Source organism: Podarcis liolepis, assembly GCF_965112155.1.
Source record: "Podarcis liolepis genome assembly, chromosome: 15".
Lineage (NCBI taxonomy): Eukaryota > Metazoa > Chordata > Lepidosauria > Squamata > Lacertidae > Podarcis > Podarcis liolepis.
In genome coordinates, this window is record NC_139566.1 from 17,038,775 (window position 1) to 17,051,437 (window position 12,663).

The following is a 12,663-nucleotide window of genomic DNA, read 5'->3' on the forward strand; positions in this document are numbered from 1 at the left end:
CTCAGTGGTTTAGATCACAGAGCTACCTGCATCCCTATAATATAATATAATATAATATAATATAATTGATATATAAAATACTGTAAGGAGCCAACTCCCCACCTTTCCCTCCATCCAGATGAGCTTTTCAAAAGAATGGGTTCATACAGCAATGCTTTTCACACTGGGGTAGGGGGCAAATTCCAGACCAGGCTGGCACCAGACATGGTGAGCAGCTTTGCGCTCCAAGCCCCAAACCCAGCGGGGGGGGGGGCATTGCAAACCCTCAGCACCCCATAAGAACACAAGAGCCTGCTAGATCAGGCCATAGACCCATCTAGTCCAGCATCCTGTTCCCTAGGACAGCAGTTCCCAGACACCCCTCCATAGACCTCTGGAATATTACTATGGGTGCTTATTATTAATTAACACACTGCCTTTTCCCCTGACAGCGACTCAATGCAGCTTGCAGATAAAAATAACAGCTTAAAACGGGTGAAATCATTAAAAAATTAAACATTGATAGAGTTAAAACTGTATCTATCATTCAATTAAAAACACAAAGATAATTACAATAAAAACATCAGAGCACCAGCCCTTTCATTGAATGTAGTCAGTTCCGAAAAGCCTGTTGGAACCAGAAAATTTTCACCTGCCAGTAGAAGGACAACAAGCAGGGAGCCAGTCCAACTTCTCTAGGGAAGTCTGGGAGCAGCCCCCAAGAAGGCCCTTCCCACACACAGCCCTACCAAGTTTGTCTGCAAGGGTGGCGAGACCAAGAGCAGGGGGGCACCCCAATATCTCAAAAGCAGGGCATGTTTGTACTAGGGAATACGGTCTTTCAGATAACTTGGACCCAATCCGTACCACTTGATTATTTGGTCTGCCTTTTGTAGCAACTACAATGTGCTGTGCTAGATGCTGTGTGTTTTTGCCTCTTCTTCTATTTCTTATATATTTTATACCAAGGAATTCAAATGGTAAGGCAATAAAATACAATGTACAGTGGTACCTCGGGTTAAGTACTTAATTCATTCCGGAGGTCCGTTCTTAACCTGAAACTGTTCTTAACCTGAAGCACCACTTTAGCTAATGGGGCCTCCTGCTGCCGCCGCGCTGCCAGAGCACGATTTCTGTTCTTATCATGAAGCAAAGTTCTTAACCTGAAGCACTATTTCTGGGTTAGTGGAGTCTGTAACCTGAAGCGTATGTAACCTGAAGCGCATGTAACCCGAGGTACCACTGTAGTAAGTAAGAGAGAAGTGATTGAAAATCATTACGGGTATATTTCATGCGAAGGATGCGCCAACTCCCATCTTCCACCACAAATCTGCAGACATGCCGCAGACCACCTGAATTAAGCTCACAGACCGCTGGTGGTCCAGGGACCACAGTCTGGGAGCCCCCTGCTCCTAAATGACTAACCATATGCTTCTTGGGAGGAGAGCACAAGCAACAGCACTCTCCCTACCTGCAATGTTTCCCAGCATCTGGTATGCAAAGAGCATAGCCATTGTGGCAAGCAAGTATAACTGGAAGCTCACAGGTCCCATAAGCAACAACTTTGGAATTCTACCATTAGGCAAGCAAGCAAAACTACTATAACAACATTTTATATTTCCGATTTAGGCAAATACCTAGGTAAAATACAAATGAGACATTCAGACAGACTGAAACATATTAAACAACAGTGGAAAGAAGGTCAAAACGGGGCTGACTAATAAACCACAACGTTTGCAGGAACACACACAAAAACAACACTTTAAAAAATGCCCCAGACCAGCCCAATGAGAAGACAGTCTCTGTATGTGTGATATGGAATGGAGGGTGCTGAAAGAGAGGGCCATCCTGACTGACTGACTGACTGGAACCAGGAAAAAGGAGCACTCAGCACTTCAACATTTTGGGGCAGTTTTCCTGCTTGAAAAGCTGTAAACCATGGGTAGGCAAACTAAGGCCTGGGGGCCGGATCCGGTCCAGTCGCCTTCTAAATCCGGCCCACAGACGGTCCGGGAATCAGCGTGTTTTTACATGAGTAGAATGTGTGTTTTTATTTAAAATGCATCTCTGGGTTATTTGTGGGGCATAGGAATTCATTCATTTTTTCCCTTTCAAAATATAGTCCAGCCCCCCACAAGGTCTGAGGAACAGTGGACCGCCCCCCTGCTGAAAAAGTTTGCTGACCCCTGCTGTAAACATTCCTCATACAGTGGTACCTCGGGTTAAGAACTTAATTCGTTCTGGAGGTCTGTTCTTAACCTGAAACTGTTCTTAACCTGAGGTACCACTTTAGCTAATGGGGCCTACAACTGCTGCTGCGCGCCAGAGCACGATTTCTTTTCTCATCCTGAAGCAAAGTTCTTAACCTGAAGTACTATTTCTGGGTTAGTGGAGTCTGTAATCTGAAGCATCTGTAACCTGAAGCATCTGTAACCCAAGGTACCACTGTACATTGCCCAAATTAACTGGTGGAACTCACTGCCCGAAGATGTGTGATGACTACTAGTTTAAACATTTGGGGGGGGGGGCAGAATGAAGCCAGGAAGTTAGTATGAAAAGAAACTTATTGAAGAGTTGAAGTGACCCTCCACATCTGCCCCAACTCCTATGGAAAGGGTCCACTACTCACCTGGATGAGAGAAGGCACTGCCACTGCTGTAGAGAGGAGATTAGGGGCAAAACTAAATAGTCAGAAGTGTAGATCTTGAGGGAGATGGGGGTGGTGGCTGGGCCACAAACTTCCTGTTGGTTGCCCATGTATGACGGAAACTCACCACCTCCTGTGGCCCAGAGCAACAAGCCCTCCTTCCCCCCGACACCTGCTCTGTTTACAGGCTATAAATACACCATATAGAGTGCAGCTTGTTTATATGTTATAGATACCATGAAAACGTCTCCAATTGAACACTGGACTCCTTACAGCTGTCAATCAGGGACACATCATCCACCCACCCTTGTTCAGAAGAGCTGCTTCTTATGCACAGTAACCTTCCACCCAGTTCAACTTTCATGACTGATGGAGACTAATTGAAAAGTTTATCTGCAAATCCGTCCGACACTTTAAACACAAACACACATGATTGCACCTTGTGGCAATGAGTGCCACAAGTTTATTTTGCACTGCAAGTTAAAATATATTTTGACCAATGCTTCCAACAAAGGACTTTACTGGACAACACAGACACTAACACCCCTAGGACAGGGTGGGCAAAATGCTGCCCTCAACCTAATTTCATTTGGGTAGCCTGGGGAAAACGGGGAGAGGGAATAATAGAAGTACCATATAGATCAGAGCTGGAAAGGACCCTGATGATCATCTAGTCCGACCCCCTTGAAATGCAGGAATACGCAGCTTATAGGGATCAAACCTGCGACTTTGTTTTTATCAGCACCGTGCTCTAACCAACTGAGCTGTTTGAAGAGAGGGAAGGAAGAGGTAGCAGAGAGAGAGAGAAAAGGGGGTAGTGGGAATAGACAAGAGAGAGAAGGGGTGGCAGGGATAGAGAGAGGAAGAGGAAAAAGGAGTGGGGGGGAGAGGGAAAGAGAAAACTGTTGCCTCTAGCCTAAGGTTACCAGACGTCCCCATTTCCTGGGGACAGTCCCCAGATTTCAAACCAGACCCCTGACAAAATCCATTGAAGTTGAAAAGTGTCCCTGGATTCATTGAAAGAAATCTGCTAACCTTACTCTAGCCCCATCTACTTCTGGCTTGGCTCTCATCCACAGCTGTTTCCAACCCTGCCCACCACCGGTGTGCTGCCCACCTGACCCATATTTTATCAATGGGGGGGGGGGAGGTCCTAGAATTATGGGAGGAGAAGAAACATCTCTCTGTCTCTTGCCCTCCATGCACCCAGTAATCACTTTTCTCTTCCCAAGCTGCCTGGGAAGCATCACTGACAGAGTCTCTAATTACAGCCGGGACCTTGCTCTGTAGTCATAACAGAAAGGCGGATTAAAGTCCAGGCTTATGCTGAGTGGGAATGCCGGGCAGACATCACCTCACACATAGCTAAGGCAAGCAGACTATGGCCTGAGGAGGAAGAAAATAGCTGTCGAGGAGATAATGTTAATCATTATGTTTGCGGAAGGGATTCCTTCTCCTAAGTTACAAAGAGGCAAACTGAAGCCACATGCAGGGCTGAGAATTCAGAGAAACTGATTTGCAAGGAGCAGTGGAGGTAGCTGGAGGCCGAAAGGACCGCCCCAAGTGTTTAATTAACTTGTGGAACTCCCTGCCACAAGATGTGCTGCTTATGGCCTCCAACTAAAAAAGAACCGAACTCCATCTGCACTATGCATTTAACACAGCATCGTACACTTTAAACAACCATGGCTTACCCCCGAGACTGCTAGGAACCGTAGATTGTTAAAGGTGCTGAGAATTGTGATATGTATACTGCGGGTGGGGCCTCAGACAAATTCGCGGAGGAGGGGAGAGGCCTATTATTAGTCACCACGATAACTTAAAGCAGCTTCTGTGTAGGGTGTGGCCTTGCGTACCTCAGCAACAGGTGAGATATACATCACACACATACACAAAGTCAAAAAATAATCCAGACATGCGTAATGTCTGCATGTGCTAATATATGCAAATTTAGAAATATTTACTAGGATTGGACAGCCCTGTGTGCAAAGGGAGTATATTTACCTCTGAATAGGAGATGCTGGAGGGACAAATATCGAAGGAGTGCTAGGGCCTTTGTGCCTCGTTTGTGAGCTTCCTAGAAACATCTGGTTAGCTACTGATGCATTGCAGCCAACATAAAATATTTGAGGGGAATGGCCTGCCCAAAGTTTATGGGCATTGCCATTCAAATGGTGTATGTGCACCATGTTTTGTGATTGATTATGCAGGGCAGGGCTTACCTGCTCCCCCCCTGCCTCGCCCCACAGTATTTTATTCAAGTTGGCACCCTTGTACTGGTGGAAACAGCATCCATCCTCAGGATTGATGGACCCACAAGCCACGAGAGTTGGGAGTGGAAGCAGCCACCCTCCTGGCTATGATCCCCCCAGCAAGTGCCATGACTATACTATGGAGCTGATGATAATTCAGAACAAATGATGCCCTTGCTTTCCCCCTTCTATTGAATCTTGCAGCTGCAGAGGAGTTGCAGTATAACCAACGTTCCCAATTTGGGGGGTGGGTTTTGCTCTCCACAGCTCCACTCCTTTTTTTCAACGTCATGGGGATGCAAGCAGCCAGCTCCCCTGACCCCACATGCCCCCCCCGGTTTTACCAGTATGGTACAGTGGTTAGAGCAGTGTTTCCCAACCTTGGTCCTCCAGCTGTTTTTGGACTACAACTCCCATCATCCCTCGCTAGCAAGTCCAGTGGTCAAGGATGATGGGAATTGTAGTCCAAAAACAGCTGGAGGCCCAAGGTTGGGGAACACTGGGTTAGAGCAGGCTTCCTCCACCTCAGCCCTCCAGATGTTTTTTGAGACTACAATTCCCATCATCCCTGACCACTGGTCCTGCTAGCTAGGGATCATGGGAGTTGTAGTCCAAAAACATCTGGAGGGCCAAGGTTGAGGAAGCCTGGGTTAGAGTGTCAGACTACTAGGACCTGGGAGAGAGACCAGGGTTCAAATCTCCATACGGCCATCGTGAAGCTCACTAGGTGACCTTAGAAGCCAGCTGCTGCTTCCCAGCCCAACTTACTTCACAGGGTTGTTGCGGGGGTTAAATTAAGAGGGGGGAGAACCATGTATGTCCCACAATGAGCTCCTTGGAGAAAAAGGGCAAGATATGCTAAATGCAATCAATAAGATAAATGCCTCTTTGCCCAGGCTTCCTTGCAAATAGTCCTGCCAGCACGTGACTGTGAAGCACAATTAATTACTGTTTGCAAAACACTTCAGGATCCCAGAAGAGAGGCGCCAGAAAGTGGAACTTGTTCTTTTAATTATTACCTGGCTCACAGGTAGGCTTAATTAGCAAGCATCACCGGCACAGCCCCTTGAAGTCTGTGAGGTGGCTGAGAAGGCTCCATGTGTGAATAAATAATTTAAGATCAGAGTAAAAGAAAGGAGAGGAATCTTTAAAACCAGAGTTCCATGGAGGCATGAAGGAAGGAAGAGCATCAGCCATCAAGCTGCTTTTTTGAAATGGGTGTTCCCCACCCATAATCTTGGAACTAAGCCAAATGGCCCAGCTGCAGCCTGTATTACACACACAACCGAGGGGAACTCCAGGCAGGGGCAGAGGAACCACGATCAGGAAACTGATTTTAAAGGCTGGGCCTTTAGTCCCGCTTGCCCAAACTCCTGCTCTGACTAGCAGTGGCTTCGCGGGATCTTGGACACAGAAATGTTTTTCCATCACCTCCCTACTGCCCGATCGTTCTAACTAAATTTTGTTAAAGACATGAAATATTAGCAACTTGTTTTATTCATTTTTAGCTGCTGCTGTTGATTTCAATTGCCGCTTGAGTATTTTAATATACTCGTGTTTAACTATTTTTTAAACTGAGAATATTAATGCTTTATTAGTGGTTTTCTTACAATCAAGCAGTATATAAATCTGGTTAAACAAAATAACAGTAAATTCTGGGACTTTCTGTATGAAAGGCAGGTGCTCATACCTACCAGCTGAGCTATATTTTCCCCCCCATGGAACATAGGAAACGGTCCCATACCAAGTCGGACTATTTTGTTCCTCCAGTCCTGCATTGTCAGCTCTGACTGGCAGAAGCTCTCCAGGGTCTAAGACAGGAGGGACAGGGTGGGTAGGCTGCTGCTGCTTCTGCCCCTGACATCTGCCACTTGAAGCAGCTGCCTCGTGGTAGGGCTGGCTGTACCTTATACCAGGTCAGGCACTTTGCCTAACCAGCTCTGTAATGCCTACTCGGACTGGCAGCAGTTCTCCAAGGTCTTTCCCACTATCCTTTTCACCTGAGTCGATGGGGATTAAACCCACATTCTTCTGCATTATTACCTGCACTATTATCACCTGCACTATCACCAGTGAGCTACAGTCTCTCCTCCTTCCCTGCACTAAATACCAGTGCATGTAAAAATAGCATGCACTTGAAGGCTGGCTGAAACCTGCATGACTGTAAAGCAGGCAATCCCAAACCCAGATGTTTTGGAACTACAATTCCCATCATCCCTGACCACTGGTCCTGTTAGCTAGGGATGATGGGAGTTGTAGTCCCAAAACATCTGGAGGGCCAAGTTTGGGGATGCCTGTTGTAAAGTGTAAGGCGCTTTGGGTTTATTTGGTAAGTAAAAGTGGGATATAAGTTATTAAAATAAGTAAACAAACCTGGGGATGACTTCTACCCACAGGCCATTGCAGATCATGCACCACAGATAAACCTCTGAAAACCAGTTGCTGGGAACTGCAGAATGGGAGAGTGCTCTTGTGCTGGAGTCCTCCTTGTGGGTTTGCCCACAGGCATTCATTAGCTGGAGCACAATGTAAACAATGATTCTTATGCCCGTTTCTTTGTTCCACCTTCACAGCTGGTGGAACGATCTCACCAAAAAAATCACGGATGTTTGGGCACTGCAAAATTTGCTTTGTAAATACCTTGGGAAGCAAATTACACTTGCAATTTGCTATTTTCCCCCCCAACATGAATGAGCCAAATTGACATCCCTAGCTTCTGTTACTGGAGGCCCTGGTGGCTGTAGGGGTCAGGAGTAACTTTTGCCAGCTTCAGATGGTACCCCAGTGATGACCATTCCTGGGATAGCCTCAATAGTCTGACTCATTCATTGATAAGCTTAAGGTTGAACAATTTCAGTGTCCTCTGTGTACGGCTGGCTTGGGAACTGAAAAACCCAGTGGTTAAGATGTTGAGTGGGGCATCCTACCATGCTCAGGTTTTGTGTCCGGATTTTTGCTTTTTGAAATATGGCAACCCTACAGGGTGACACCACTTTTAAAAAGAACTGTGCTGGCCGCCAATATGTTGCTGGGGCAACCCACCAACCCGAAGTGCTGCTTTCCCCCTATATCAACCTAACCAGTCATTAAGACTGCTGGATGCGGCCTCCAAGCCATGTTGCTAATCAGCAAGCAGAGGAAGGACCTTTTCAGTAGTAGTATCCTTTCTGTGGAATCAACCGCCCCTCTGAATTAATACTACATTAATGCAATTTGCTTCCTAAAAACATATTTGCTCTAGAAGGCATTGGAAGCTGTCTTACACCATTGGTCAACCCAGTTCATTATTGCCTACACTGACTAGCAGATGCTCTCCAGGGTCTCAGCCAGGCATCTTTGCCCAATCCTACCTGGCAATGCCACTGGGGAGTAAAAGAATAAAATTTATTGAAGTAAATCAAACAAATCAATACAGTAAAAATAATAGAAGTACAAAAAAGCAGTGCAGTATATCTGGGAGAGACTTAACACTAGGTTTGGTAAGACCAAAAGGAAAACAAAATTTCACACAGTGAAATTTGTATGTATTTATTGTATAATAGACAAAAATCCCAAAAAATTATGTGCTGCTTAACAGGGATCGAACCTGGAACCTTCTGCATGCAAAGCAGATGCTCTACCATTGAGTCACGGCCAGACTCAAGAGACCTTTGCTGCCTGTTAAAACCAGCAGGTTTCTTTTAACCAACTGCCAAGCGACCTTCACTTAGTGGCTGATGTTTTATTCTTAATTTTATTTGGGTTAACAGCTGTCAGGATGGCGTGGGTTCGAATCCCACTTCTGACAACAGAATTTTACTCGGGTTGTGCCTTCCTTATTATTATGAAGGAACAGTACTGAGGTAACAGCCTCTGAAGTAACAGTACTGCCGAAGGACATTTCAACCATCTGTGGCTGCCCAGGGCCGAGTCATGCTGAAACTGTCTCAATAATGGCTTCTGGCTGCCATGTGATAGCCAGTCTCCGTGGCCAACGTGCCCACAGTCATTGCCACAAGGCAATGATGGAGATGGGGATTCCCTTGCTGCCCGCTGTGGGCCTTGTGATGTCATTTGGCTGAGTCCCTTGGCAACCCAGCCCAGTCATTGTAATATTTGCCTTTATTGTACACCAGTCGCCGCAGCAACCGTGTGCTGCTGGCAGGAGGAGGAGGAAGAGGAGGAGGAGGAGGAGGAGGAGGAGGGGATCCCCTTTTGCCTTGGAGCAATAAAACCAAAAAGATGCAGTTTCTATCCCTCAGGGAGAGTCCCCTGACCCAGGCCTCCTTTCTTGCAGGCCAACATTTCTCAGGGGCTCTCCCCCCTACAGCAAGTCTCCTCCACCGCCTTGGTGAATCTGGGACTGAAAGAGGGCGCGCCACATTCCCACTCGCAATTTCGTGGCAGGCGAGAGGAGGAGTTTGATAAGAAGCAGGCTGAGTCACTCAGGGAGGGGACTCATTTCAGGCACCACTAAGCCACAGCTGAGCCTCCTCTTCTCTTGCTTCGCTTTGCCCACCCACCACTCCAAGGATGTGTTTATATCAGGAGGGTGGGCTTAAGTTGGCATGAGGCATTTTCTGCCCCCCACACCCCAGTCTTCATTCTCGGCTATACCGAGTCACCGACTTCCCCTTTTGACTCAACCAACCCAGCTCCCCGGCAAGGAACCACAAACCACAACTCAGCCCCATTTCCACAGCCCTGTTCTCTTTTCTATGCACAGAACAGCTGGATGCTACAACATAATATAAATTAAGAGTAGTTGCATTTTATTTTATTTTTGCAACGACCTGCTAGTCACAGGGGAAGAGTCACACTAGACATCTCACACATTTTGAAGGCTATCTTTGCAGCACGAAGGACTAGGAACTCGTTCTTTCTTTTAAATAAGATGAGAGGCTGAGTTCTGCATCCGATACCAATGTTTGTACTCGGTGGGGAGAGGTTGATTTGTTTATTTTGGGCATTTATATACTATCCGACCCCATCATGTTCTCTGGGCAGCCCGTAACTTAAGCTCAATCATCAGGAAGTGCAATTAATTGACAACTAAAATACAGCTAAAATGAAAAGTTGCATGGAATCTTGCCTATTTAAACTTTACCGCTCATGAAATACTCAGCATGGTTCACACAAAATGGTAAGCTATGGTTTATTGCACTACAGCTTATTTCAGGTGACATGACACCCATTGGTGGCAGTGTGCCAGTCGGTACCTGCTAAAGCACAGGTGAGAGGTCTCAGTAAATACCCCCTCAAAAATTCACAAAACAGGAGAGACTGCTTCTGTTTTTACCACCCCTCTATTGAATATGTGCCTTTAAACACACCCACATTTTATTGGGAGCCGAGACTAGATGCCCTCCTGTTCTGAACAGGGCAGGACTGTTGCATTCATGAGGAAAGGTGAGGGAGCCACCTTTGTGGTTCACCTCAGGTGCTGAAATGTTGTGGGCTGGCCCTGGAACAGGGAGAGGGGCAAAGAGTTTCTCTCATTGAGTATGTCAGTGGCTGCTGTAGGGCTCTTTCCCCCTTACAGATGAGATGGCTAATGGGATTTTCTTTATTTATAAAAGTGGTACTTTTTAGTTATGGCAATCGCTGGTGTGAAGTATTGTTTTTATTTGTTTGTTTGTTTCTTGCCCATGGCAGCCATTTTGTTCTTGCACCTACAGCACTTTCATCATGGTTTGAGTACTGGCACCTCATTTTTTAAAAGGGAAAAAACCACAGTATAAACGTGTTTATATACCACTCTCTCATAAAACATAAGGGCAGTGAACAGCAATATAAAAACATTAAAAGCAGTACAGAACAAACATTAAAAGGACTGATTGCTCAAGAAAATCTTAAACAACTGCATAGGCCTGTCTAATTATGCAGCTGTGGCCCTTCCTCTTTGCACTTTTAGATGTGACAGCCATTTTGTGCCATGCCATGTCCCCCAACAGCAGCCATCTTGTGATTGTTACCCACAGTGTTTCCTAAAAATTCCAGATGCTTCCCACTGGACAAAACAGTTAGCAACCCCTGACTTAGTGTTATGTGTGAACGCAGCCCAGTAGTGTAGCTACTGCTAAGAAACCACAAGTTGTAGCCACTGTCTTCTTCTTGCCTTGTGGACTGTGGTTTGTTTTTAACTAAGGCTTGGAATTTCATGGCTGCTTTGACCACCCCACCCCGGATGCTTGCCAAGCTACAAAGGAAAGGACAGCTAGAAAACAAACTAAACTTTTGGAGAAACAAGCCATGGTTTCCTCGACTGTGGGACAACCTGTAGTTCACTCATGGTTTGCTACAAACCATAGCTTAAACAAACTATGGCTAGGGTTATGTACACATTTCTGTTTTCTCTGGCCCCAGTGTGCTCCCATCACTGGTGCTTGAAGCTGAGTATACATGACATTCTATGTTCCATATCTATGCTGTTGGTATGTGATAAATATTACAGTCATACCTCAGGTTACAGATGCTTCAGGTTGCGTTTTTTGGGGGGGTTATGGACTGCTGAAACCCGGAAGTACCGGAACGGGTTACTTCCTGGTTTCAGTGGTCGTGCATAGATCACGTTCGCAACCCAAGCGTCCACTGTATATTCTGCCCCCCAGCACACCTTGCCCAGGACCCCCTTGAAAGAGGTACCATTCTGTGTAGTGAAGAGCAGCCCTGCATTAAGCAAAGTTTGTCCCATTGGCATTTTTTAAAAAAAAGTTTACAGTGGTGAATATTAACTCAGTCTGGTATAACTCAGTTGGTTAGAGCGTGGTGCTGATAACAACAAGGTTGCGGGTTCAATCCCCATATGGAACAGCTGCATATTTCTGCATTGCAAGGGGTTGGACTAGATGACCCCCCAGAATCCCTCCCGACAATCGTAGACAATTCTACGGTTCCATGCTGGATATTATTGAGCCTAAAGGTCAACCTCTGTTCAACACCTGTGTCTTCAGATGGAGCTGCAGACTCACTCGGAGAACCTCAGCAGGTTCGAGGATGCAGTGACATTTAAAGGGCAAGGAGAGGAGAACAGAAGAATGATGCATCCTTTTAAAAGACAGGAGAGGGCTCTTTGTCAGAGACATGTGAATCAAGTGATCTGAAGAGCATGAATGCAAGCTCATCAAAAGGGCCCCACCCCTTCCAAAGCTGCAGTCTTGCCACAACTTGTGAGCAGAAGGTAATGCCGTCTATAGAATCCCCGCTGTCCCAAAAAATGTCCTTAAGGGTCTGCTTCCACTGTACCTCTTTAAATAGCAGAATTTGATAGTCAGAAGGTCAAACACAGTGTTTCTATTTTCTCATGAAGTGTGATGGAAAAGGTTGGGCAGCCTTTCTAGGGATATCTGACATACCAGGAAGAAAAACTTCAGGTATTTCTATAATTATCTCATTATGTACAAGGTAGAATGTGGTGGTAGTAGAGAACAAGACTGCGTTGCAGGACGTTGGAGCTGATGATCCTCTGGGTCTCTTCCAACAACTCCACAATTCTATCGATTTTCAAAATCTCTGCAACGTAAGTCTTCCTCAGAAATCCAGCCCCCCCTTCTCTCAGGTTCAGACTTGAAGTAGGCGATCCCCTGGATCACCAAATGCCTTATTGTTTGTGTTAAAATCAGCCATGCAGGGTGGGGTCATTTGGTTCAGGGCTGGTTCACAGCGCTCTTCCAACTTAACCTGTTGAATAATAGGGCATTGTAAATTCACATGGTACTCCTCTCTCCTGCTGTATTGATGCTGCAGATTTTTATCTGGCACAGGAAATCAGTTTCAGGTGCCCTTGTTTCCTTAATACAGGTTGCT